Source organism: Engystomops pustulosus, chromosome 11 (genome assembly GCF_040894005.1).
Source record: "Engystomops pustulosus chromosome 11, aEngPut4.maternal, whole genome shotgun sequence".
In the NCBI taxonomy this organism is placed as follows: Eukaryota; Metazoa; Chordata; class Amphibia; order Anura; family Leptodactylidae; genus Engystomops; species Engystomops pustulosus.
Window position 1 is genome coordinate 30,485,748 of NC_092421.1, and position 25,094 is coordinate 30,510,841.

At 42.3% G+C, this 25,094-nt stretch overlaps 1 long non-coding RNA gene across 1 annotated transcript in view; it reads right to left on the bottom strand.

Moving 5' to 3' along the window:
• The window catches only part of LOC140106244 (uncharacterized), a 53,505-nt gene that overhangs the window by 25,942 nt on the left and 2,469 nt on the right, over nt 1-25,094 (bottom strand). Inside the window, exon 2 of the long non-coding RNA XR_011850744.1 lies at nt 16,190-16,301. This is a non-coding gene — a long non-coding RNA (uncharacterized lncRNA). The remainder of the gene's footprint in view (nt 1-16,189; nt 16,302-25,094) is intronic.

The window sequence follows — 25,094 nt, forward strand, 5'->3', positions numbered from 1 at the left end:
CTTACCACACGTTATCCTTAACTGTGCCCATTGATTCTAGGAAGTTAAAAGTAGAAATCCGAATGTTGCAATCTAAAGTGTGGGCCAAGCGCTGCCTGTGAATCATTGCTCTTATAATCTGATCTGTCTTGTTTTTGTCATGTTGCATTTCTCTAATTATGGACTGTGGAGTTTGTACCTCGTGCGATCTTGTTTTTTTAAACCTTTTTTGAATCAGGTTAAAAACAACAAGGTCGCTAGTACTACAAGACAGAAGTAATAGGGCTGCATTATTGGCAGATGCAGAGGATGCCAATCCTTCTTCCTCTGAGAGGAGAGTGAAAAACTTTCACTATACCCTGTAGTGAAGCGAGACATCTGTTGCTGTTTGCTCACATCCATATAGTGTGCTCTTTCTCTCTAAAATTATGTAAAAAGTGTGTAGTGGCATGATTGACTCCGAACCTTAGTGACCAGGCTATTTCTCCGTTCTTTTCATTACCTACTGGAAGATATACATTTTTTACATTTATTTTCTCTTGCACCTATAGCTGTATGGGGACTTATTTTTTGCAGGACAAAATAGAGTTTGATCCACTATGATGGATTTAATGCATCCTAATATATCAGCAAAAGGTTTCAAAAACTTTCCTAGAAGTACTTTTATACTAACTGCACTTAAAGAGGTTGATCATCTGATCGGTGGGCGTCTGAATTCTGGGATCCTCACTGTTCACAAGAATGGGTCCCCCATTATCACTGATGGGGTGGTATGTCAAACATGTGTCCTGTCAATCCATTTAATATTATGGGAGCATCGGAAATTGGCAAGCACAGAGTTTGGCTCCCCTGCACTCTCTAAGAGTGCCCGAGATGGCTGAGTACTGACCTCAGCAATTTCCAATGCTCCAATAGTATTGCTTTATCAATTGTGACAAGGGGACCCCAGTTCTCATAGTCTTGGCAGACAGCCTTTGTATAGTAGATGACAATAAAATTTGGTACAACTTTAGTAATGTTTTATGCTTTTTCGTGTAATACATATGTGTTTGTTAATCATTAATAAATAAGCTTGAATGTGGTCCTGTAATAATGGATAATATGATAGGTTCCGTGCCATAAAAAATATGTATGTGGTTTTACGCTAATGGATAAAGCTTATCATCTAATCTAACAACAACTCCTTATATTAGTAGACAAGCCATTTCCTACAGCCATTATTGTATATTAAAATATACACCACCCAAGGATGTCTAATTTCCTTTTGGACGTCATAGCAAAAGGAGTAGACAAGTCAAAGCAACAAAAGTTCCCGAGCATGAACAAATCATTTCCGTTTCTGTAGCAGGTCTTCCTGACCATAGTCACTATAGACTGAGTTGCCTTGTAAGCAAATCGAACCTAGTGGTTGACATTTTATTACCATTCTTTTATTATGCTTTGTATTCATATGCTGCCAGCATATTCTGCTGAACTACGCAACCAGAGATCTTTATTCAAACACATCAGTTCATGCATGTAAGCATCAGGTCAGACTGTCCGAAGAACAACCAGTATAAAGTCAGGAAAAAATAACATTAAAATTTATTATTATACCTTCTATGAGGTGGTTTGTGCTTATGATAAATAGGTATACTTAAAGAGAACCCGTCATGCAAAATATCCCCCCTAAACTAAATATATTTTCATAAACTGCCATTAGAGAGCATTGCCTCTATCCCTTCACTGTCCGTCTACATGCCTGTAAACCTAAGCAATGAGGTCCTAAAGCTGTATGCAAATGACCTGTCAAATGTCCAATGAGTCATTAGCATATTCAAGCTGTTCAGCTTATTCATGAGTGGGAGGCACAGCCACACCCCTAGTGCTTGACTGACAGCCTGTATAATGATGTGAGGCTGTATAATGATGTGCTTCCTGGTGCTGGTGGCCACACCCCCTGCAGCCTGTGTGTGCATGTGTGTGTGTGTATAGGAGAGATACAGCAGCTCCAGGCAGCCATGTTACAGCAGAACATGTCAGATTCATGTGTAGCTGATGTCTGTGTCTCTCACCTGTATATTAGGAGAATGCAGCATGTCAGCAGATGCAGCACACACTAGCCATGCTTTACTATACATTACACACAGACATGAGCAGGGAAAGGAGAGGGGAGGGGTAACAGGAGTGACATCACTGCCTCTGACCATGTGACCAGCCTAATTTACATGATAAAGAATAGATGATTTTACAATGATTAATGTATGAAATAACTAGATAAATGCTGGGATGGGATCCTTGTGAGCTGCTCCAACAGGTAGTAGTGACAGGACTAGTGACACAGACCTGATGACAGGTGTCCTTTAAAGGGGTATTCCAGGAATCAGCATAATTAATATACAAGTGGGCACTCAAAATATAAGCTAATGTGTAATTAGTTGCTATTTAAAATGTTGCTCCCCTTAGCAGAAAATGCTGATGACATAGACTGTAATGAAGAATTAAAATGCTACTGGCCCTTTAATCAGTCCGTTAATTTCCTCCGCGCGGTCCGTTGCAGGACAGAAGATGGCCGCTGGTCACATGTCCACATCACATGTCCTGCACCTGCCTGGGCAGGTCATGTGATCACCACTACGTTTGGCTGTTGTCGGTTGGTTGCAGTGCATCCAGTATGGCCAGTGTTGTGGTGATGGCAGTTACACATCATTACTATGGTAACAAAGCAAGAAAACCTGTTACATCATCACTGGGAGCAGCGCATAAGTGGTAGGAGGAGTTACTGAGAACCAGGGGCGTTGTTAGGGTAGTAAAAGATCTGGGGCACAGGCCCAAATTCTTAAGTACCGGATTCTCAATAGTGTCCGGTCCTGCATCTAGTTGTACACACTGCACTGATTTTGATAAATGTGGACCAACGTGTCTTTGGATTGTAGTTGTTCTTGTTTCTTATTTTCTCTATTGGGGAAAGACTACCATGTCTCTTCTCCCAGCCACACATTGTCCCCGTGGAGTTAACCACAGACAGTAGAGCACATTTATTAAGGGCTGTACTATAGTTTTCTGATGGACTTTGCATGCTCTTTCTAGTGTAAACTGCTTGCACATAAAGTGTCCACACCACCTTTGTGTCACACGTGACCATTTTGTGTCGCAACACAAATTTCTGCACCGAAGGGGGCGCTCCGGTGCTCAGTCGGACTGTGCGCCACATTTAACATGCAAAGTCCGACAGAAGTGTGCTGAAGTGTGTTAAAGGCGCAACAAAAAAAAGTTGGTGCACTCTGTCAGGGCAGTGCAGGGGGCGCCAGATTCATGAAGAACGGTCACCTGAAATCCTTAATCTGGCGCCCTCTGCAGACTACACAGGACACTGCACAGAGTACAGAATGCACTGTTCTTAATAAATGAGCTGCAGTATGCTCTTCACTTTCACATTGTTCCATATATCCAGGTTCCCTAATAGTGTTATCCTGCTGCTATCCCCAACACCGCTTCACCAAATACTGCAATGCTGCTACAGAGAGATAGTAGTAACTCCTGAAAATAGTAGTAACACACAAATAAAGTTGCCTAGCATAACATGTTGTAACATCCCCCCCATTTTATTCCCCACAATGTAAAATGCTCTTTATCATTCCTTCCCTATATAATGCCTGTTGTGGCCCTACACAGTATTCTGTCCTGATTTTGACCCCAAGACTTTGTAATGGCCCCCAAATATAGTACACACATATACTTCCCATTCTGGTTTGTTTATAGTACACTGTTCTGTTTCTGGCCCCCACAATTTATAGTGAACCTGCTAGATAACAGCTCCCACACAGCCAATGGCCCCATACTTTACATTACAACGTTACAGTGCCACACATCTAATAACATCTCTTTTTTTTTTTTTAATCTTTTTATTAAATTTTAAAGTGCATTTACATACAAAATAATTTACATTTCATATAATACAATTTCCAGTCAGATAGTAACAGATATAAAAATAGTACAATAATTTTCCCGCATGCAAATCTTTTTACCCTACCCATCCCCCCTAGCCGTATTCATAAATTTCACCGTTGATACTTGTAGTTTCCCTTTGAACAAAAACAAAAAAATTATAAATAGATAAATAAATAAGTAAAAATACAAATATTAAATAAATAATAAAGATATCAATCAATAAATAAATAAATAATTTTAAATAAAAATAAATAAATTAGGTAAATTGGTGGCCATTCTCCCTTCTTCGATATTCCTTTCCATATCTCAGCAAGAAACTACATTACCCCTATTAGCCTCTTTTCCTCTGTTGTAAAATATGAATCTATCCATTTCTGCCAGTTCTTTAGATAAGCCTGTTTGTATTTAGGGTTGATTCTGCCATTTTCAATACCCTCAGCTAGGATTGTCTTATTCGTAATACGTTTCCAAAGAGCAAGGGGGGGGGGGGGGAGGTTCCAAAGATGTCCACCTTTTAACAATACAAAATCTGGCAAGAAACTGATTACCCGAGTACCCTATCGACATCACTGTGCCAGATGCCTAAAATACAAGTAGTGAAATGAAATGGGAATTGGCTATCAAAGCATCTCCCAATTTCTTTAATAATTTCTTCCCAATAGCTTTGTATTGATGAGCATGACCAAAACATGTGAACATCATCGGCGCCTTCCCTCCCACACCGTTTACCCCGGACCAATTATCCTGAAAATAGTGATATTTTTTTTGGAGTGTAATATGTCCTTTGCAAGATTGACAATTGCGTCAGTCTATGTGCGGGGATTTTAAGTATTTTTTTGTGTCTCTCAATAACATCTCTAAATGTGGCCTGACATGTATAAATTCCCACTCATCCCCTATGTATGATTAAAAAAAATAAACCCCAATATCCCCTCTCTTTGTCTTGCTGTGCGGGTCGAGCTGTGTTTACATCATTATATGGTATCTTCTGTTCATGGCGGTTATGGGGAACTACTTGAAGCAGGAGATGCCATGTATAAATGCCACCCACCCTTAATGCCTATGGCCCCTAATATGGCCTCTACTAATTCCCACTCATCCCCTATGTATGATTAAAAAAAATAAACCCCAATATCCCCTCTCTTTGTCTTGCTGTGCGGGTCGAGCTGTGTTTACATCATTATATGGTATCTTCTGTACTTGAAGCAGGAGATGCCATGTAGTCAGGTCACTGAGTCTCCTGTGATATGTAGCTATGTAGTCACCAATGTAAAATCCTATAATGTATGTGCGCCACCAGGAAAAACATCTCTAGGTCTGACCCAGTGTACCTCTGCAGGCACAGGCAGGAATGCCCCTTTACCTGCCCACTCTGCCAGCAGCCTCGCCACATGGCGTCAAGGTGGTGTTACCGCAAAATAATCACAATTTCTTGCAGTGTGCAAGAACTTGTTATTTTATTGCTTTTATGACAGAAACTGCCATAGAAGTGCGGATTAATGTCCCCCTATGCATACATGTATGTGTGACATCTTGGGTCACTGATGTGAGGGAGTGGAGTGCTGAGCTGTAGGTTACACTTGTGCCTGCCTTTCACTGACCTGGACTGACTTATTTCATGTAGCTTTGAGCAGGGGGTCTGCCTGCTCAGCCTCACTGCAAACCTGACCAAGAGCAGGACATTGAGGGAAAAGAGGGGCGGAGCTAAACTGTGGGGCGGGGTAAGCTAAGCGTCCCAATTCACACAGTGTGGGGCAGAAGCACTGAGAGTGAATAGAGCAGCGCTGTGACGGCCCTGAGCAGTGCAAGTGCCAGGGCAAGTACTCTGCTTTCTCAGTCAGTGGTGCCTCTGTGTAGGTGGTGTGCAGTATATTCGGGGCACTGGATAAAATATCCGGGGCACGTGCCCCAGATCTTTTAGCCTAGCGACGCCCCTGCTGAGAACTAAAGGATCATGGAACTTGTAGTTTCCAGTGGCGGCCATCTTAGTGATAACTCCACCTATTTTAGAGAGGCCATAAGTTTTGTAAATCATAAAATCTAATTATTTAAGCTCCATTTTGTGACTAATGACATAGAGTAATGTTGTATTCATTTATTTATATCATCATGGGTTTTTGTGTCAGACGTTCATATTACCGGAATACCCCTTTAATTAAATAACTTACTATACTGAAGATATTTTTTTCAAAAATTGTGCCTTAAAGAAAACCTACCATCAAAATCGAGCATGACAAAAAAAGCACTTACCAGGCACTAGAAGAGACAGTGTAACAGCCTGTAAAGCCAGATCACAGAGGGCTAGGGTAGCCCCTCAGGCTCATTGGCATAAGTTTCCTGCTGTAATCGCACAGATTTTAAAAGTATATGGACTAGAAAACACAGCGAGGGGATTCTCTATAATTCTGCCCTTATTTGCACCCCAAAAAATCTTTGTAATAAACATAAAGCACATTTACTAAGGGTCTGTCAGACGCATTTCCGTCAGGTTTCAAGTTTTTTTCCGATTTGCCCTGAATTGCTCCGGGTTTTTGGGGCATGCAATCGGATTGTGGTGCATCAGCGCCGGCTTGCATGCAACACAAATCGGGGGGCGTGGACATCGGAGAACCCGACTGATTCAGACAAACTGCAGGATTTAAAAAACAAATTGGGGGTCATTTACTAAGGGCCCGATTCGCGTTTTCCCGACGTGTTACCCGAATATTTCCGATTTGCGCCGCTTGAACATGAATTGCCCCGGGTTTTTGGCGCACGCGATCGGATTGTGGCGCATCGGGGCCGGCATGCGCGCGACAGAAATCGGGGGGGCGTGGCCGAACGAAAACCCGACGTATTCGGAAAAACCGCCGCATTTAAATGCCGTAAATGTGTCGCTTGGGGAGCGCTCACCTTCACCTTCTATGGGATGGTGCATTCCGGGGCGTTAAGATTATTTTCGGCGCTGCAGCGCCACCTGGTGGACGGCGGAGGAACTACCATCTTAAATCCCAGCCGGACCCGAATCCTGTGCAGAGAACGCGCCGCTGGATCGCGAATGGGCCGGGTAAGTAAATGTGCCCCATTGTATCACAAGATCAGCACTCACATGCACCAGGAAGAAGATGGTGAACTCCGGCGGACCTCAGCTGGGAAAGCGACACATGCAGGAAATTGGACGCACAATCTTAGTGAATCGCAGCAGCTCCTCATTCCGGATCGGCGGCGGCAACGGGACAGGTGTGTAATTGTGCCCCAAAGTGTTTCAGACACTTTTTCGAGAAGTGGGTTTGGTCAAGTGCCCAAAAACGGACCACATTTGCTGATGTACCTATAAGTTAGTCCAGTATAAGATTGTTTGATCCAATTTTAAAAGGGATGGCCAATAATGCAAAAGTTTACCAGGTAAAAGAGGCTGATAGGGCCACTTTTATGTTACTTATCCTGGTAAACTTTCTGTGCAGTCACATGACCCACTGACAGCAGGACTTCCAGTGACGTCCCGTGCCCTGCTGGCTTCCAATGGATGGAGCACAATATGGTGAGCACAATGGGGCATATTTACATACCCGGTCCAGTCGCGATCCCACAGCGGGTTCTCCGACACTGATTCGGGTGCTGCCGGGATTTACTAAGGTCCGTGCGCCGATATCCACTAGGTGTCGCTGCTGCGCCGAGGTCCGCTGGAGTTCACCGGAATTCACCTTCAATTTCTTGGTGCAGGTAACGTGTCAAGCGGCACTTTTTTTTTAATGCCGCGGTTTTTCCGAATCCGTCGGGTTTTCCGACGGCCATGCCCCCGATTTCCCTTGCGTGTGCCAAAATCCCGGCGGAATTCGGTGCAAATCGGAAATCGTCAGGATACCCAACGGAATCGCGCAATTCGGGCCCTTAGTAAATGACCCCCAATATGTGCTCACCGTACCATGCCATGAGCACAAAAAAAATAGAGCGTGCTCTATCTTTGGCTGTAAGAACAGCCGTGCGCCACTTTTCTCTATAGAGAGGGGGGGGAGCAGCGCTCGCTTCTCCTCCTCTCTAGCGCACCCGACGTGTGTCTGCGTGGCTATGGCCGTGTGGGCACACGTTTGTGTGCATGGACCCTAAGCCTGGCACGAGCAGGGATAGATTTGCAACTTTTTAGAAAAAATTGCAACTTTAAAATCTGCAAAAAAATAGGCAATAGCAAACATGAACGCAAAAAAAAAAAAAGGAAAAGCCAAGCCAAGCCAAGACAAAGGTACATGTCCCCCACTGTGTATACATTCGGTATGTAATAATGTATGTGCACATCTGTGTCATGTCATTGTCTAAACAAATAGAGCTACCTGAAAAGCTTGTTCTTCAGACTATCCTAACCAAGTAGAGATAATGTTAGTCAGGATGACTGTTGTTTATCACCCGTTTCATGAAGAGGGAGAGGGAAAGAAGTAATCATACATGGAGTTTGAAGATGTCAGCTGAGCACAGACTCTTCTAAGGAACGCTGTAGCAAAATATACATTGTATGCTGTTACTTATAGCCTCCTTTAACTGTTTAACGCATTTCATTGGAGGGTGATGATACTTATGCTGCAATTCTCAATATACAATACCGGAATATAACTGTTCTCTTGGTAAATCAGGGTCCAGTCTGCTGGGTCTGAACTTCTATGACTCTGCAAGTTCTCTGCATGACACAGTATAAAAGTCTGACTTCACAAAACCCCTTCATTTCACAATCTCATCCTGTGAAAACTTACATCAGAATGAGGTCTGCAGTCGTGAGTCATGCTGAGTAAACGTGCTGTCCGTGCGTTACATCATGTATGTGTGAGGACCAGTGACACGTTTTATAGATTAATTCCAATAAGCATTCATTGGATGCCTTGTGAATATACTTGTGCCAGTCTGATAAGTCACTGAACCAATGTAAGCTTTGTTTTCAATTAAAAAAAAAAAAGAGATACCAATACAACATCCTCAAGTCCAATAACAAGGCATAGCAGCACGATATCTACAATGATGGCCATTATTGCTGCTCTACCATTGATACACCTCTAACGGGACTCACATATTCTGCCCTGGAAACTGAAGACTTCCCTGATTGGTCTGTTTCTATTTATTTAACCATCATACCATATTTTGTTATAACTAGCTTGTGCCATTCCTCTATTGTTCCTCCTACAAATGTATAAAATAATTGACAACTAGATTTTACCAGTAGGGAATGCATTCTGACGAACTGAGGGAGATCCTCAGAGTAAGAATACCGTATTTTTCGGACTATAAGGTGCACCGGATTATAAGGAGCACCATCAATAAATGCCTGCTAAAACATCTAGGTCAGTGGTGGCGAACCTATGGCACGAGTGCCAGAGGTGGCACTCAGAGCCCTTTCTGTGGGCACTCAGGCCATCACCACAGGACAGAGTTCACCAAAAAGGACCAAATACACCAAATCTTCCTGCAGTCTCAGGCAACTTATGAGATGATGCTCTCAGCGCTATTTTAAAGCGACACTTCATTGGCCGTTTGGAGCGGCAGGAAAAGTGAGGTGGTGTTTACTGGACTGCGTCATCTTTGGAGGTCATCCTGCTGGACCCACCAATCTTCCTCTACAGAGAGACCCTCTTTCTTTCAACTGTATTGGTGGCTTCAGGGGCTGATACGATTGAAAGATGTGGAAGAAGAGTAATAAGTTACTGCTTAAAATGCCATGTTGGCACTTCAAAGTAAATAAGTGGAGTTTGGTCGTAGTTTGGGCACTCGGTCTCTAAAAGGTTCGCCATCACTGATCTAGGTCCATATATAAGGAGTACTGGATTATAAGGCGCACCTGATTATGAGGCTGACGGACCAGCAGGTGGCAGACAGGTGCACAGTTCAAGGCAGTTGTTGTCTGTAAGTACAGTTCATATATAAGGCGCACTGGACTATAAGGCGCACCTTTGATTTCTGAGAAAATCTAAGGATTTTTTGTGCACTTTTGGTCCGAAAGATACGGGTAATAATAATTCCTTTATTTATATAACGCACACAGTTTATGCGAGTGAGTCACAGGAGCTAGGTCACAAATTACAAAACCAGCCTGCAGAAAATCGGCTAAAAATAAAGAAAACAAGTCACCTGAATACCAAAAATAATATTATTCCTTGTAAGGACATAATGGAGAAAAGTCTTGCTAGCAGAAGCTCATTGAGATATGAGATTATGTAGAAGTCTATGGAGAAGAGGGCAGGGAGTCACAGCAGCTTGGTCACCACCCACTATTTTAGAGTAGACTGAAGATTACAGAACCAGGCTGCAGAAAATCAGCTAAAAATATAGAAAACAAATCATATGAATACCAAAATCATCATTATTCATTGTGTACACAAAGTGGGGGTAGTATATCACAGTTTGTATGCCAGGTTTCTGAGGTACAAGCCATGAAAAAGTTGCAAGGGTACAGGGAGTGGACTGGGCCCGGTCTACATTATAGGAAATTCTTTGCTACACATGATCTAGAGTTGGAGCCTCTTAGTATATTCAGTGCCACTTGGTGCAGCCTCCTTAATTTTTTAGAGGGACTTTTTGGCCCAAATCCCCCAGAAATCTAGCGCAGGTGGTTAATGAATTTTCTGTACAAATTATGTTGTACAATACAATTTAGGACAATGTGGGCCCTATCTCCACATTTTCATCAGGTTGTATAGCGGTGTCTAGACAATTGTAATTTCCCCTTTCCTTCACAAGCCAAGGTGTAAGGTCACTTGTATTTTAGAAGTGACCTGGCAATGGTTAGTCTTTACCAGTTACTATATAAAGCACTGAGAGGGATTATTCCAGTTCTGGATCCCGGGCCAGCTGGATGTGTGACAACACTCTGATGCAATCCGGCATACTTTTATATCATAACAAAATGCATTCATTACAGTTCTCAATTGCTTTGGAACAAATCCATGTGCAAGTTGTGTATGTTATATCCTGGAGGACATACAACACTCATTTACATTCAGAAGCTTTCCACCTACACAGCATGTCACAGAAATTACTATTGGAATAAATACTCTAGTATTCACTTCAACAGCAATGAACAAACAGCTGCCATTGAGGCGTTGGGTCACATTGTTACCTCTGTACAATACGGTGGGGCATATTTTATTTGGGCAATGATGTGCGTCAAGAAAGCACATTTTTTATTTTCTAAATAAAAAGGGAAAGAAATTGGTTTATGTTTCGTCCCCACCTCTTGTTGTGGATACCACGACCTCTTGTTCTAGGGATGGTCACAATCCTGTCATTCACAGTTTTATATCTATATGTCGCAGCATATGTAATTGGCATAAAACAGTAGGAGAGATTCATCCCAAGTGGCTGTTCTAGTTGTTCATTGCATCACACTCGCAAGTGTAAAAGGTGCCTAATAGATTCAGTCACTGTGATTGTGGTCATCTTCTTATATTTGTTATCCATGGCCACTCTTGCTGTTGTGAGATTACTTAAGGTAGATGGGGGTGCTGAGGGAGCGAGGGGGGAGGTGTTGAGACAGTATAACAGCCAGTGAAGCTGCAGCACAGTGGGATGTGGTACCATCCCCAGAGCCCTTCTGGCTCGTTAGCATAATTTGAAACGTTGATTTTAGAAGGAAGAAGGCCATGGAAAGCAAATGTAAGAAGATTATCTCAATCACAGTGCCTGGACCTATGAGTAAGTTTCCCTGGTTTATCATTCTTGAGTTAGATTTCCTTTAAGGAGTAGTCATTCCATACATCAATTCCTTGCTCCCTTCTAACTGTGAAGGCTTCTATTAGGATATCTTAACATTTATAGCACTAGTAGATTAAAGGAAACCTGCCACTTGTAGTGGCAGGTTTCCGATGGAAATACCGGGCACCAGAGCTTATTTTAGTTAGTGTTTTAAACCGCGGTATCGTTGTAGCTGGCGCAGGGAGGTACGCGCTCGGCGCTTACCATGCGCGCGGCTCTCATTCACTTCCTATGTAGCCGCGTGCACGGTAAGCGCCGAGCGCGTACCTGCCTGCGCCGGCTACAACGTTTAAAAAGTGTTTTAAACCGCGATACCGCGGTTTAAAACACTAACTAAAATAAGCTCCGGCACCAGCTCACCCTGAGCTGGTGCCCGGTATTTCCATCGGAAACCTGCCACTACATAAATACCTACTTTGCCAAATTTTGCGGTACTAAACAGAACACACCTAACCTTACCTCCACCTAGAAACTAAGATAGTCATAACCACAAGTGTCTATTTATATACAGTATAAGACCCGTCTCTTTTACATGTAGAAATCCTGACTCTCTGCCAAAGAATGTGACTGATGTAGGTGATCAATGTGATGCGATGATATGACAAGCAGCAGTCATTGCCAGTGTCCTATTTTTTATGTAAGTGTAAGCCAGGAATCTAATAGTGAGGATGTATTAATGCAGGGCATAATTCATCTGACCCAGTGTATTTGTTGACAGTATATCGCTTATGATATAACCCTGGTTTGTCACATGCTGCACATTATGTAGCACCATGGAACATTCCACAGAGAAAAACAACTTCCTTCGCTTTGTGTCATGCTTTAATAGGGGCACTGCCGAAAAAATCCTTACATAATCACAGCTTGAATAAAAACACTGATTGTTCTATTCTAGCATAACGAGAATTAGGATGCACATTCACATAAAGGTTGGCTGAAATGGGTGATTTTGAACGTTTCGTTGAGTATTATTAGGGAAATGTAAATGGAATAGTCAAGAAGTCAATCACAGAAATTTTTGTGACAGGTGAATACCCCCTTATATGGCATTGTTGATAACAGTGGCTCAGGCTTATCATGGGGCTTGATGACTGTGACCTTAAAGGGGTTATCCGGGTTTAAAATTTTTTTATGGCCGGGCTGGGGAGGGCTATTTAAACATAATAAACATGTACTTACCTCCTCCGGTGCGGCCGATGTCCCGCGCCGCGGCCGGTCTTCTCCATGCGCCGGTTTCAGTACAAGGGCGCACAGGGAGCTTCCGGCCGGCCGGATGCTCCCATGCGCACCATCTCCCAGCGCTGAGAGATAGGGACGGATGGGAGGAGCCGTCCACAACGCGGACCGGAAGCTCCCTGTGCGCGGCTTCCGTGCCCCTGTTTGTTTACAGGGGCACGGATCGAAGTGACCGAGGCGCGGGACATCGGCGGCGCCGGAGGAGGTAAGTCCATGTTTATTATGTTTAACTATCCCTCCCCAGCCCGGCCATAAAAAAATGTTTAAACCCGGACAACCTGGAGTCTGGGTTTACATCATGTTTTGTGCCATATGTTGTAAGGACGCGTTGGGGGGGATTCCCACGTGTACTTATGACGTATGGCACAAACGTATACATGTATGTTTACCCAGTGATGTCACTGTCCTTATATGGAGAGTCCTCCCTCCTGATGAGCCACGTATCTGCTCAGCGGCTGGGGCTCCAGGATGCAATATGTTGCATCTGCTCCCCATAGGCTTCTATTGCTGAGCATGTACGTCGCTTAGCAGGATGGAAAGACATAGCTTCCTACGGGGTTCACCTTCTTCTTCATGGTGCATGTACGATAAGTGCTTGGCTTGCGACACAATTTTGAATGTTAAATCCCGCGCTTATTCTGAATCCGTCGGGTCGTCCAATGGCACCCCCCCTCAATTTTTGTCGCACGAAAGCCGGCGACAATGCGCCAAATTCCAAACGCACACAATCCCCTTCTAAATGCGCCACACATTTGGAAATCATTGGATATTCCGACCATAGTGCGGTCCGCGAACCCTTAGTAAATGCGCCCCTATATGTCAATGGGTACTCTCACCATATACATTGGGAACTTTCACAATGTATACGCCGAACATACAAGACCTTATGTGAACCTGGCCTGACTCTTGAGTATCATCTACTGTTAGTGTTGCGCTCTAACATTAGTCTATAAGTATCTCCAAAATTGTCTGCCGCCATCCATCACTTATACTGTACATTAAACAGGACCTTTCACAACCTCAACCAATTCCAAATTGTCCCATAACCACACTGATTCTAATAAGAAATTCTCTACCCCCACCATCCCATCATTTCTATAATAATAATAATTATAAAAATAATTCCTTTATTTATATAGGGCACACAGCAGCGCTGCATAGAGCTTGTCAAAACGGTCCCTGTCCCCACGGGGCTCACAATCTAATAAACCAACCAGTAGTGTGGGAGGAACTGGAGGACCTGAAGGAAACCCACACAAGCACGATTTCTAAATAATCATTGCCATAATTTTGCAACCCACTTTTTATTTTAATTTTTTTTTAAGTGAAAATACAATATATTAATAATATCTCATTTCACATTGCAATTATATCAAATATCATATTATGTCTTTTTATCTCTCCCCACTATGTTAATTAGAATATATGCAAATGGATTTTCCTGGGTTCTCTATTCCAATCGGATCTTCCAAAATGGCAGTAGAGAGCCTTAATAAAAAAAATATTTGCTGAAATGAATGGCACTAATAGCTTGGGAGAAATGTCAACTGCGCCGCTATTGGTGTAGGGGCACTTAATACAGAATGCAAATATGTGGCATTGGTGGATTTTATCAAAAAGTGCTATTCATTAGGGTTGTTTGCGGTCCCCTACTTAAGAACACTCGACTTACATACGACCCCTAGTTACAAACGGACCTCTGGATATTGGTAATTTATTGTACTTTAGTCCTAGGCTACAATGATCAGCTGTAACAGTTATCACAGGTGTCTGTAATGAAACTTTAGTGTTAATTCTGATTCTTATGACAACACAACATTTTTAAAATCCAATTGTCACAGAGACCAAAAAAGTTCTGGCTGGGATTACAATGATAAAATATACAGTTCCAACTTACATACAAATTCAACTTAAGAACAAATCTACAGACCCTATCTTGTATGTAACCCGGGGACTGCCTGTAGAGTATAAACATAGTGGTGGGAATTTGTGATGGCACTTTGTCCTAACTTCTGGCTAAATTTGCGCCAAAAACACCTCTCTAAAAGTAGGACTTAAATAGAATCCAAAAAATCTTAAACTGTGCCAGAATTCATAATTGCTATGATGAATCTGGCATAGTGTTGAGCTCTGTATTGTTGGAGACTGAAACAGATTGTTAAATTCCCCCCATTGTTTTTATCAAGTTTCAAACAGATGTATAGAACAGACACAGACATTTCCATCTACTATGCTTAAAACAGCATTGGTCAAGGGACTTAAAGATATGTACAAACATATCTTCATGGGAACAGTTTTTTATTCATAAGGTTGCAAGTCTTTCTATGGTTGCTAAGTCTGGCTAGTACTTTTGGGCTTATGAGTTAACCTCACCCAACACTTTAACTTTGGTCTTAGTTATTGTCATTACTATTCCACACTGTCATATAAGTAAACTGTTACCTAATTCACATATTCTCTGCACTTCTACATATATCTCAAGCCACAAAAGCATCTCTGCACATCTTTACATCCATTCCCTAGTACATTTATAAACTTGGTAGCCATAAAACCCCTAATGACAGCTCCCCGTAAAACACGATTGTCACGAGCACGGCACCTCCACGATCCATACCGCGGAATGTGGGTGCACCCGTGCCCCGCTCCCGTAGACTTACCTATCCACGCTCCTGGTCCCCTCTGGACTAGGTTCTGCGCAGCCCTGCTTCAAAATTTAAAGGGCCAGCGCACAGGTGATTGGCGCTGGCCACTTCCAAGAGTGCATTTGATCCGGCGTTCCTGTGTATCCTGCGTTCCTGTCCAGCGTGCCAGCTCCTGCGATTCCTGACATGAGTCCTAGTGTGCCATCCTGTGCTGTTCTCCCCCTGTCTTCCGCTGTCTTCTGCGTTGCTACCTTGGCTGCCTCTGTGGGCTAGTCGCACCTGTGGAACGACCTAGTGGTACCCAGCCGCAGCAAGACCATCCCACTTTGTGGCAGGCTCTGGTGAAGACCAGATGCCACTTACACTCAGGTGTCAGCTAGTACCATCTCCTACGGTGGTCCAGAGGGTCCACGGACTCAGAGCCCTGACAACGGTTTGTGGATCTTATACATAAATTGAATCAAAACAGTTGGATTCAATAAACTGAAAATAAACAAAATAGCAGAATGTTTGGGTGGAGTTACCTTTTTAATCCTGCTTATGTAACATTACTTGTTTATACCTTAGAACTGCAATGAAATCTGCCCTGTTACAATTTTACCACAAATAATCAAGATAATAATAATGCATAAATCAAGAAGAGAAAGTAATCAAATGCAAAGGGACATGTTATGTCTGATATTTCTGTCTACCTGCAAATTGTAATTGCTTGTACAAAGCTACATGATCTCCTGCTCCACATCAGCTTTCATAAACATCCATCTGTAGAGTTTATTAGATAGTAGGAGACATATTAGTGACTGCCTGCAAAACAAACCATGCAAATCACCTTCAGAAGATAATATTAGAAAAGGACATGATGTTCTCTGTAATGCCTAAATGAGGGACTTGTAATGTGACAGGGGAAGAGGCTGTATGGTGCTGGTGTATGGTGTTTGCTCGGTAGAAAGTGCTTTAACCACAATTTACTGGCGAATAAGCGGTACAATGACTCTGAACAAATGTTCCTGAAAACCTTAATTCTAGATCATAGCTCACAAATATAATTCGAGGATGTTGCTTAGGATTCATTGTCATATAGGGCTTTTACATCATTGTGGACCATTCCATTGGGCTTCATGGGAAGGGTGGTAGGTGACTGCATTATTGCAGTTACATCACTTTTCTGCCTTCAAAATGTCTCAAAGTTGGTCCATCTGTCTACGTGCACCAGATGCATAACTTTATTCCGACCCGCCCCACTTTCCACTTCAGTCAATAATGTGAATCCAGTGTGATTAATCTGATATGCAAAACACACCGATAAAGCTCCAAAGACGCTCCAAAAACATTGGAGTAAGATACCTTCCTGATGATAAATCTGTGTCTATGTATTTTTGGGTATTTTCCTAATGGAGTAGTAATTGCAATAATTACAGGGGTTTTCCCTAGGCGCATAGGACAGAGCCTAACTTACTAATCAGTGGGGGGCTCAATGATGGGAACCCCACAGATCACTAGTACAAGGGGCCCATCTGAACTCTCGTCGTCCACTGAGATGAGCATAGCAGCAGGACGAGCAAGTCCAGGTTGCCCTGTTCATCTCTATGGAGCTGACGGAGATTGTTGAGTACGGTGTTCGGCAATCTGTTTCAGCTCCATAGAGATGAATGGGGCAGTGTGCTAGGAGGCTCCACTCATCTCGGGGAGCGACAAGGGGTCTGACTGGGGTGCATCGGACCCCCCGTTCTCATAATATGTGGAGTCTCATCACTGAAAACCCAACCGATCGGCAACTTAGGCCCTATTCACTTGTTTCTTAAGAAAACCCCTTAAACCTTCGGTCTGGAAAATTCTCAGACCAAACATGCTCATCGGCAACTGACCTTAGGCTGTGAAGATTTTGCTACTGGCTAAAGAATGCGCCTTACTTTTCCAATTCTTACCATTCATGTAAACTTGACCCTTGAGCCAGATATTGGCTGTAGCACTATGTGAGCAATGAAAAATATGCAAAGAACAGCTTCTTAATGGAGTGAAAAATATAGGATACAGAGGTCCCTCTAGTTCCTCCATTATCTATGTCTTAGTATGTGGTCATGCAGAATTTTTAGATGAAGAAGAAACTTTTTTACATGAAAAATAATGCATACCTTTCAATAGACATTGCATCATCTCCATTATCCTGCAGCAAAGGGACATTTCTCGGGTGAATACTAAATCTTGTGTATTTTATGCCATTTCCTGCCTTTTATTTATATTTTGTACATCTTTTATAGTTTGTTTTTATGGTCTATTATTCATGAAAATTCTCAATTGTCAGTAACCTTTATCACAATTAGTATTTCTCATTCTAACAGCCACCTAACTCTTCTCCATCCTGATTATTTTGTGACTGATACCGCCACAAAATGTGATTTTTGCCGCATAGCATGTCAAGTTTTGCTGCCAGATTCACTGCCAAAGTTTAAAATACAAAGGGTGATTTGTGGGAGGCAAACAGCAAAATAAAATTGGGGTGAATTAATTAGGAATAGATTTTTAACGCCCTCTATTGGTGACCTCTTGGTAAATGCAGACGCAAAGTCCGCCAGCTTGGATATGTAGATCAGATTTGAGTGTTTTTTGCTATACTCTCTGCTCCGCCCTAACACGCCCAAAATGGCGTGGGGGTCTGAGAAGTCAAAAAACTGGAAAGGGAGGGGGATATTCATGCGCTTTCACCACCAGAAAACCGGCAGAGAAGGCATAAAGAACCATAGAAGCCCTAGAGGCTTGACTTTCCTTGTGGGTAACTCGGTAACTCTGTAGTGTGCTCTCAGCATGGGGCCCTGGTCTTATAATGCATTTTGTACATGACCATATTACAATGGCATGTATTGAACACAATAGCAATAAGGGGAAAATAAGGCTTCTTGTAGCCCTTTTATTTCTTGGTATGTATCATTTCATATCAATCCAACAGATCTTATATAAATTTAAAAAATCTTGTAATTTATTCTTTTACATCTCTGCTTAAACTAGGCTTATGGGTCCACCGGGCGTTCCTGCTCAGTGACAGCCCACCGCGTATTAGTGCACATACCCAGATAGCTGCCAGACACTGAGTAAGACCACATCTGAGCTGGACTTGAGAGCTGGACAGCATAGTAATAGCATAGATATAACTGTATACAATACAAGGCTTCTCTCATATATCTTTGCAGAGCTCTCAGAAAGAAGCTTTTGCTGTAGTGTATAGAATCTTTTCATATTTGAAAAGATTATATTGCCCACGTTTTTACATTTTATACCATTCAGTATGCAATAGAGGTTAACACGCCACAGTAAATGCCTAGCAGTACATTATTTAATGGAAAAAAACTGCAGAAAAGGGTTAAGCATTGTAAAAATAAAGTACCTCCTCTGTTCTAGAAGAAAACCACATCTCTTCCGGAACAACTATATTACAAGCAGATTTGGGTGCATAAGTGATATACATATATATTATACATTATATATAGTACATGCAGAGGAGGAGCTGTACTGTGCTCACATCACCTGCAACGCATGGGTCTGACATGTGTATAGAGGGACAGCATTTTTATCTACCATGCAATATAAATCATAGGGTTGTGTTGAAGGAAATCTACAACTTATTTAGTGGTAAATTAACCTTTAATGCTGCTGAGTAGATCTCAGTGGTGTGATTCTAAATATATGTTTATGCAAAGCTGTGGTTTTTACTTAACAAAGCAACTTTATTTTTATAGTAATGAGGTGCAAGGGCAGAGAAGAGCTCTGGGGGTGTGTAATAGCCAGAGTCCTCAGAGCTCAGAAGTGCTGTGGTAGCTCCTCTAGGAGCCCTTGCGTCTCATTACCATAAAAATAGCTCAGATTAAACAGATTTATAGATGTATCAGCGTTACAGGTGAGCTAACACTAAATAATGGTAGATTTCCTTTAAAGGTATTATTCATTAGTGAAATCCTTAGAATAAAAAATCAAAACAAGCAGCACTCCGAGAAGATGGCAGTGAAGAAGTAGGATACTTTGTTTCTTCGAGTCCATGCAACCTTTTAGTTCCTCTCTGGAGCCTCCACATTGGAGTACTCCACTTTGCAAATGTAATGTGGGCAGTATGGTGGCTCAGTGGCTAGCACTACAGCCTTGCAGTGCTGGGGTCCTGGTTTCAAGTGCCATCCAGGTCAACATCTGCAAAGAGTTTGTATGTTCTCTCTGTGTTTGCGTGGGTTTCCTCCGGATCCTCTGGTTTACTCCCACTTCCCAAAACATACTGGTGGGTTGATTAGATTGTGATCCCCATTGGGGAAAGGGACTGATTTGGCAACCTCTGTGTAGCGCTGCATAATCTTTATGCTCTATATAAATAAAGGAATTATTAATTATTCTTGGAGTGTTGTCTGCATTTGTATATGTTATGTATCTAGAAACATAATGGGCTGGTAGTCCATAGTCATGTGACTGGCTACACCAGATCCCACATAGCGCCATAGATTCTGTTATAAATGAGTGGTAACAAAGATATTGTTCATAGAGAAGCTTCCTTCTGCTTCATTCCAGCAGTCATAGTTCATGTAACTGGAGCTTGGGTTCAGATAATGAGGTTAGAGTAATACATCTTACCTGGAAAGAGTAGCTTCTCCTGGCAGAAGTAGATGCCCAGATGCTAGCATCACCAGGGGTCAGGACTGAGACATATTCTTAAAATAGAAAAATAATTTTAAAGCCAAGGCTATTACAGTAATAAAACAGCAGGTCCCCTACTCTGTTCCTTGTCTTGGGTCATGTATGTATAACATCTTAATGTTGGTTTTGCATGCACAGCAGAGTGCAAAACCAACATTAAGGTTGTATGTAGCTGAAATTACACTCTAAAGTGAGGGACATTCAACCACAACTATGGGGTTTTTAATAGTGTTTCTAATAGATACATAGATAAATGGATATATAGATAGATACAGAGACTGTATTGGAAGAAATGATTCCCCTCTATCCAGCTGCATGTTGTAGATTCAGATTGGACTAAAAGGTTAACTTGTTTTTCATTATCAAACTTTTCTAAGTAGAAGGTTGGCCTGAATCCAGCATCAAAATACACTGTAGCGTTTGATACTTTATCAGGGAACTGGCAATGAACTCAAACACATTTGCCAGTTTTACGCCCCACAAGAAAGACCTCTGTGTCTTTGCTGTTGCTCGGTTGGCTGAATTCTAGAATTCCAAGGCAAACGCCTGCCAGCTTATTGAGCAAAACAATCCTTATATTTGATTGGATGGTAGCCAAGTGTACTCCCCAGAAGAAATTGGCTAACTATGTATCATAAATCTGATTTTGACATTTCAAGGGTCAATATTTTAAACTGAAGTCACTTGTTTTGAAACCTTAAAAAATCAAGAGATCTGGAAATGTACTGAGTTAACGCAGGATGCATGTCCAGCTGTTCCTGCAAATACTGTACAAACCAATGGGTTAAATTGTTGGTACACTTTAATTGTAGCACAACAACAAAGTTTAGACAATGCTAGACTGGCGTAGTAGGCTATGTAAGGGGTGGGTACAACTAGGAGACAAAATAATCGGTCAGGGCAGGATATAGAATTCCTTGAGTCCTGTTTGTAGGTGGTATTACAGATGTGCTGCAAGGTCTCAAAAGTTACAGTGTCTCACTACCTGCATGGTGGAGGACCTTGCTCATGGGGGAAAGTGGTAAAGGGAGTTTGGGCTACATTAAAAATTGAGGAGCCGGAGTTACTCATTTTGTAACTTTATATGCCTCTAACTACAGATAAAACATGATGATAACATGTTAAACCAAATTAAAATCTCATCTCTGCCACTTCGGTACCTATTTGCCTTCTGCAAAAGGGAACTGGAAATTTAAGGAGGAAATCGGAGGACTAGAAGATTTTTTTACACCATGTGGACAGACATTCCATTGCATTTAGATTGGCTGGATTACTCTATTAATGGATAGTAATAATAATTCTTTTTATTTAAATAGCGCACACAGATTATGCAGTGCTGCACAAAGCATGTCAAATTGGTCCCTGTCCCCATGGGGTCACAATCTATACAACCTAACAGTATGTTTTGGAGTATGGGAGGAAACCAGAGGACCCAGAGGAAACCCACACAAACACAGAGAGAACATCTTTGCTCTTTGCAGATGTTGACCTGGGTGGGATTTGAACCCAGGACCCCAGTGCTGCAAGGCAGAAGTGCTAGCCACTGTGCCACCAATGGTATGTGTTTTTTTCTAGTTTAGGTGTTTGCATGAGAGATAAAATAAGTCATACAGTGTCATATGGGTTGATCTAGCCAGACAAAGGTAGTTGGAAAAAAAGTCCCTTGTTTTCCTCTAACTGTAGACTGTACATGGAGTGAACCTTGTCACTCTTGAATAAGACCAGACTTACCTGTAGACGGCAGACATCAGGTGATTCCAAGTGACTCACACCTGTCTACACATATGAGAGCAGCATGAGTAGCCAAGTATGACACAGACACCCTCCAAGAGGAAGTGAGAATAGCATCCAATTCGACTATAAAATATGATGCAGACCTATGTCATTCTTCAAGGCGAGGTATATAACAAATAAAAGGAATGAACTGTTTCATAAATGAGCTGTAAAAATATCAGACATGATTTATATCATGTAAGTATATAGAAGCTGGGATTCAAGCTATCCTTTACACATGTTTGTAGCAATACAGTACTGAAAGTAACATATTATAGCAATAAAAAGAATGTTTTCATATTATTAAACGAACTGGTGCCTTTTACTGGAAACCTTACACAACAATTGGGGTGATTTATCTTTAGTCAGGGCATTTGTGAGTGTTTTTTGGTTACTCCGGGTTCTGGACTTGCTTGATATATCTTAGAGATTGATATATAAGGCAGCTGAGTCTGTGGGGTTTTTGTGACTTTTTATTAAAAAGTTGCACAAAAGTTGCAAAAGTCAGTTTTCTACAACCCTTTTTAGATTTTCCTATGCATGATGGGGGCTGGAGTTTATTTGCAATTTTCAACCACAATTTGCGGCAAAATTTTATACGTCCACATCTGATTTTTAAAGATATATAAAAACCAACACTGAAAAATTATTGCATGTCTAACTTTGCTAGGAGAGAGGAAAAGTCGCAAATTGTGGCACAAATATGCAAATGCGCCAAAAAATGAGCAAATATAAGAGAAAAAAAGAAAACCCTAAAATAAATCCCCTCCCCCCCAAGTACGGTATATTATACCCAGATTACTGAAGAAAGTAAGTTTATTTCATTAAGAAAGTTTATTCCTCCCTCCACATGGAGGCGTAACTAAAGTTGCAGAAGCTGTAACGGCTGCTACAAGGGCACGTGCCACACGGCTGAAACGTAATGGGGCTTATTTACTAAGGGTCCGCGGCCGCACTTTAGTCCGATTTTCCAACATTTTGGGGATTGCACGGCCATGACAGGAATTTAGCAGGGGATTGTTTCGCACGCGATCGTATTTTGGCGCAGCTGCGCCCCGGCTTTCATGCAACAGAAATGGGGGGGTGGGGAGGGCCATCGGATAATCCGTCTGATTCGGACTGAGTGCGGGATTTAACATTCAAATTGTGTCGCAATCCAATGCACTTACATACACCAGGAAGAAGAAGGTGAACTCCGTCGTACCTCAGCAGAGAAGCGACACATGCAGGATATTGGGCGCACGATCTTAGTGAATCGCGGCACAGTGCATTCTCGTCTGATAATGCACTTAAGGTGAACAACTCCGGACGGGTCAGTGAATGTGCCCCAATGTATGTTCCCAGGCCCAACTGTGCCGCAACAGTGGCCTGCCATCCGTGCACTTGCCACGCGACCCAATACCCAGAAACATACCCCCCACTCCTGGCGGAGAGGAGGCCGAACCATGCATTATCTATGAATTATCCATGCTCACTGCGCTATAATTGGCAGTGCTATGCCGGCCGGCAGATATTTTTATATAATGCAAGGACTTCCATCCTCTGCAAGGTGTGTGGTCTGTGGGGCAGGGCTGACATACAGGTATTATTTATAGGCCCTTATATATGTTCAAAATGGGCAGAGGTGGGAGGAGGTGCTGGGGTCCGGGCGGGAGGGGCAGACAAAAGTTCGCTATGGGGCCGACTTATTCCTAGTTACGCCAATGCCTCCACAATATATTGGTCAATGTAAAATGTTTGAAGTAAATCTAATTTTCTTATATATATTTTTTACTTTTCTAGCTTATTCAGGGCTTGCTTGGTTGTAATATATTTAATAGGCCCTCAAATATATGAAAAAACATGATAACTTGTATTCACCAGCTTCTAGTCGGTTGTCTCTTCTAGAGTGGTCAGTGGACCATCCCCCCTGCACGATGGTGCTCACCACCAATTCATTATGCCAGTGACTACAGCATAGGATAGTTCACAAATGATGGCAAGCTACCTTCTTCACAAAAGAGACCGGGGGCCTGGCTTAAGTAGGGTCTTTTTTTGAGAAATCATGGGTTGAAAGAGTTTTACATTACATATCACATCTCTGAGTCTGCCCAGCACTTCTTCTCCAACTTGCTGTACCAAAGAATGATAGTGGAAAAAAGGTAGGTAAGAATTGGAACTGAGAGTAGACACCAAAAGGAATAGAGAAGGAATAGAATGATAGATTATATTGAAAATGTTTTTAAATTGATAGGACAACGCAGTCACAGGTTCTCCTGCGACCAATGTCTCAGGTCGCGGGTGCACTTGTGTACGTCCTTGTTCCTCTTCACGGCAGCTAAAAGCATACTCACCAGTTTGCGCATGTCCCATGAAATTTAAAGGGCCAGTGTGCCGCTAATTGGTCCTGGTCTACAGCCTGCCTCTTCCTATGACTCCTGCCGGATCTTTGTGCCCAGTTACCTTAGAGAAAGCGTGTTATTGAGACTCTTGTGATTTAACCGTTGTGACCTCTGCTTTGTTTCCTGACCTCGATTCTCCACTGCCTGCCTTGACTGTCTCCTATGTTCCTGACTCCCATCCTGTGCCACCAGTCCTGACCTCCTGCCTGACTCTGTCTTTGTACCTTGCCTGGCCACTATCGCAAACAAGTCGCGGAGCGACCTGGTGGTATCCCAGCGCAGCAAGTCCAACCCACTTTGCGGACGGTTGTGGTGAATACCGGGTACCACTTAGACTCTGCTTCCAGGTGTCGGCTTACTTCATTGCTCGCGGCAGTTCAGTGGGTCCACTAGCACCGATATTGACAAACACATTTCAATGCCAGAATGGCATCTTCATCAGGTCAAGGAGTAAGTTCGTAACTATACAGATGAAAATAAGGTGAAATAGAACAAAACAAAATAAAATGAAAATGTACATTACACTCATTTGTGTACAAATACATTTATATAACCTATTGTTTATGTACGTTTTCATTTGATGCCATTCTGGCGTTGAAATGCATTGTCCTATCTATTTAATAACATTTATTAAATGTATTAACACATATAATCCATCTTCAGCTAGTTGAGTACAAATAAACGTTTTCAGGCGCCCAGATGATAAGTCTCTCTGTTTTGGTTCTCTTTTTCTCCCTGTCTAAAATAATGAACTGGGAGTCTGAGAAGGGTGGGT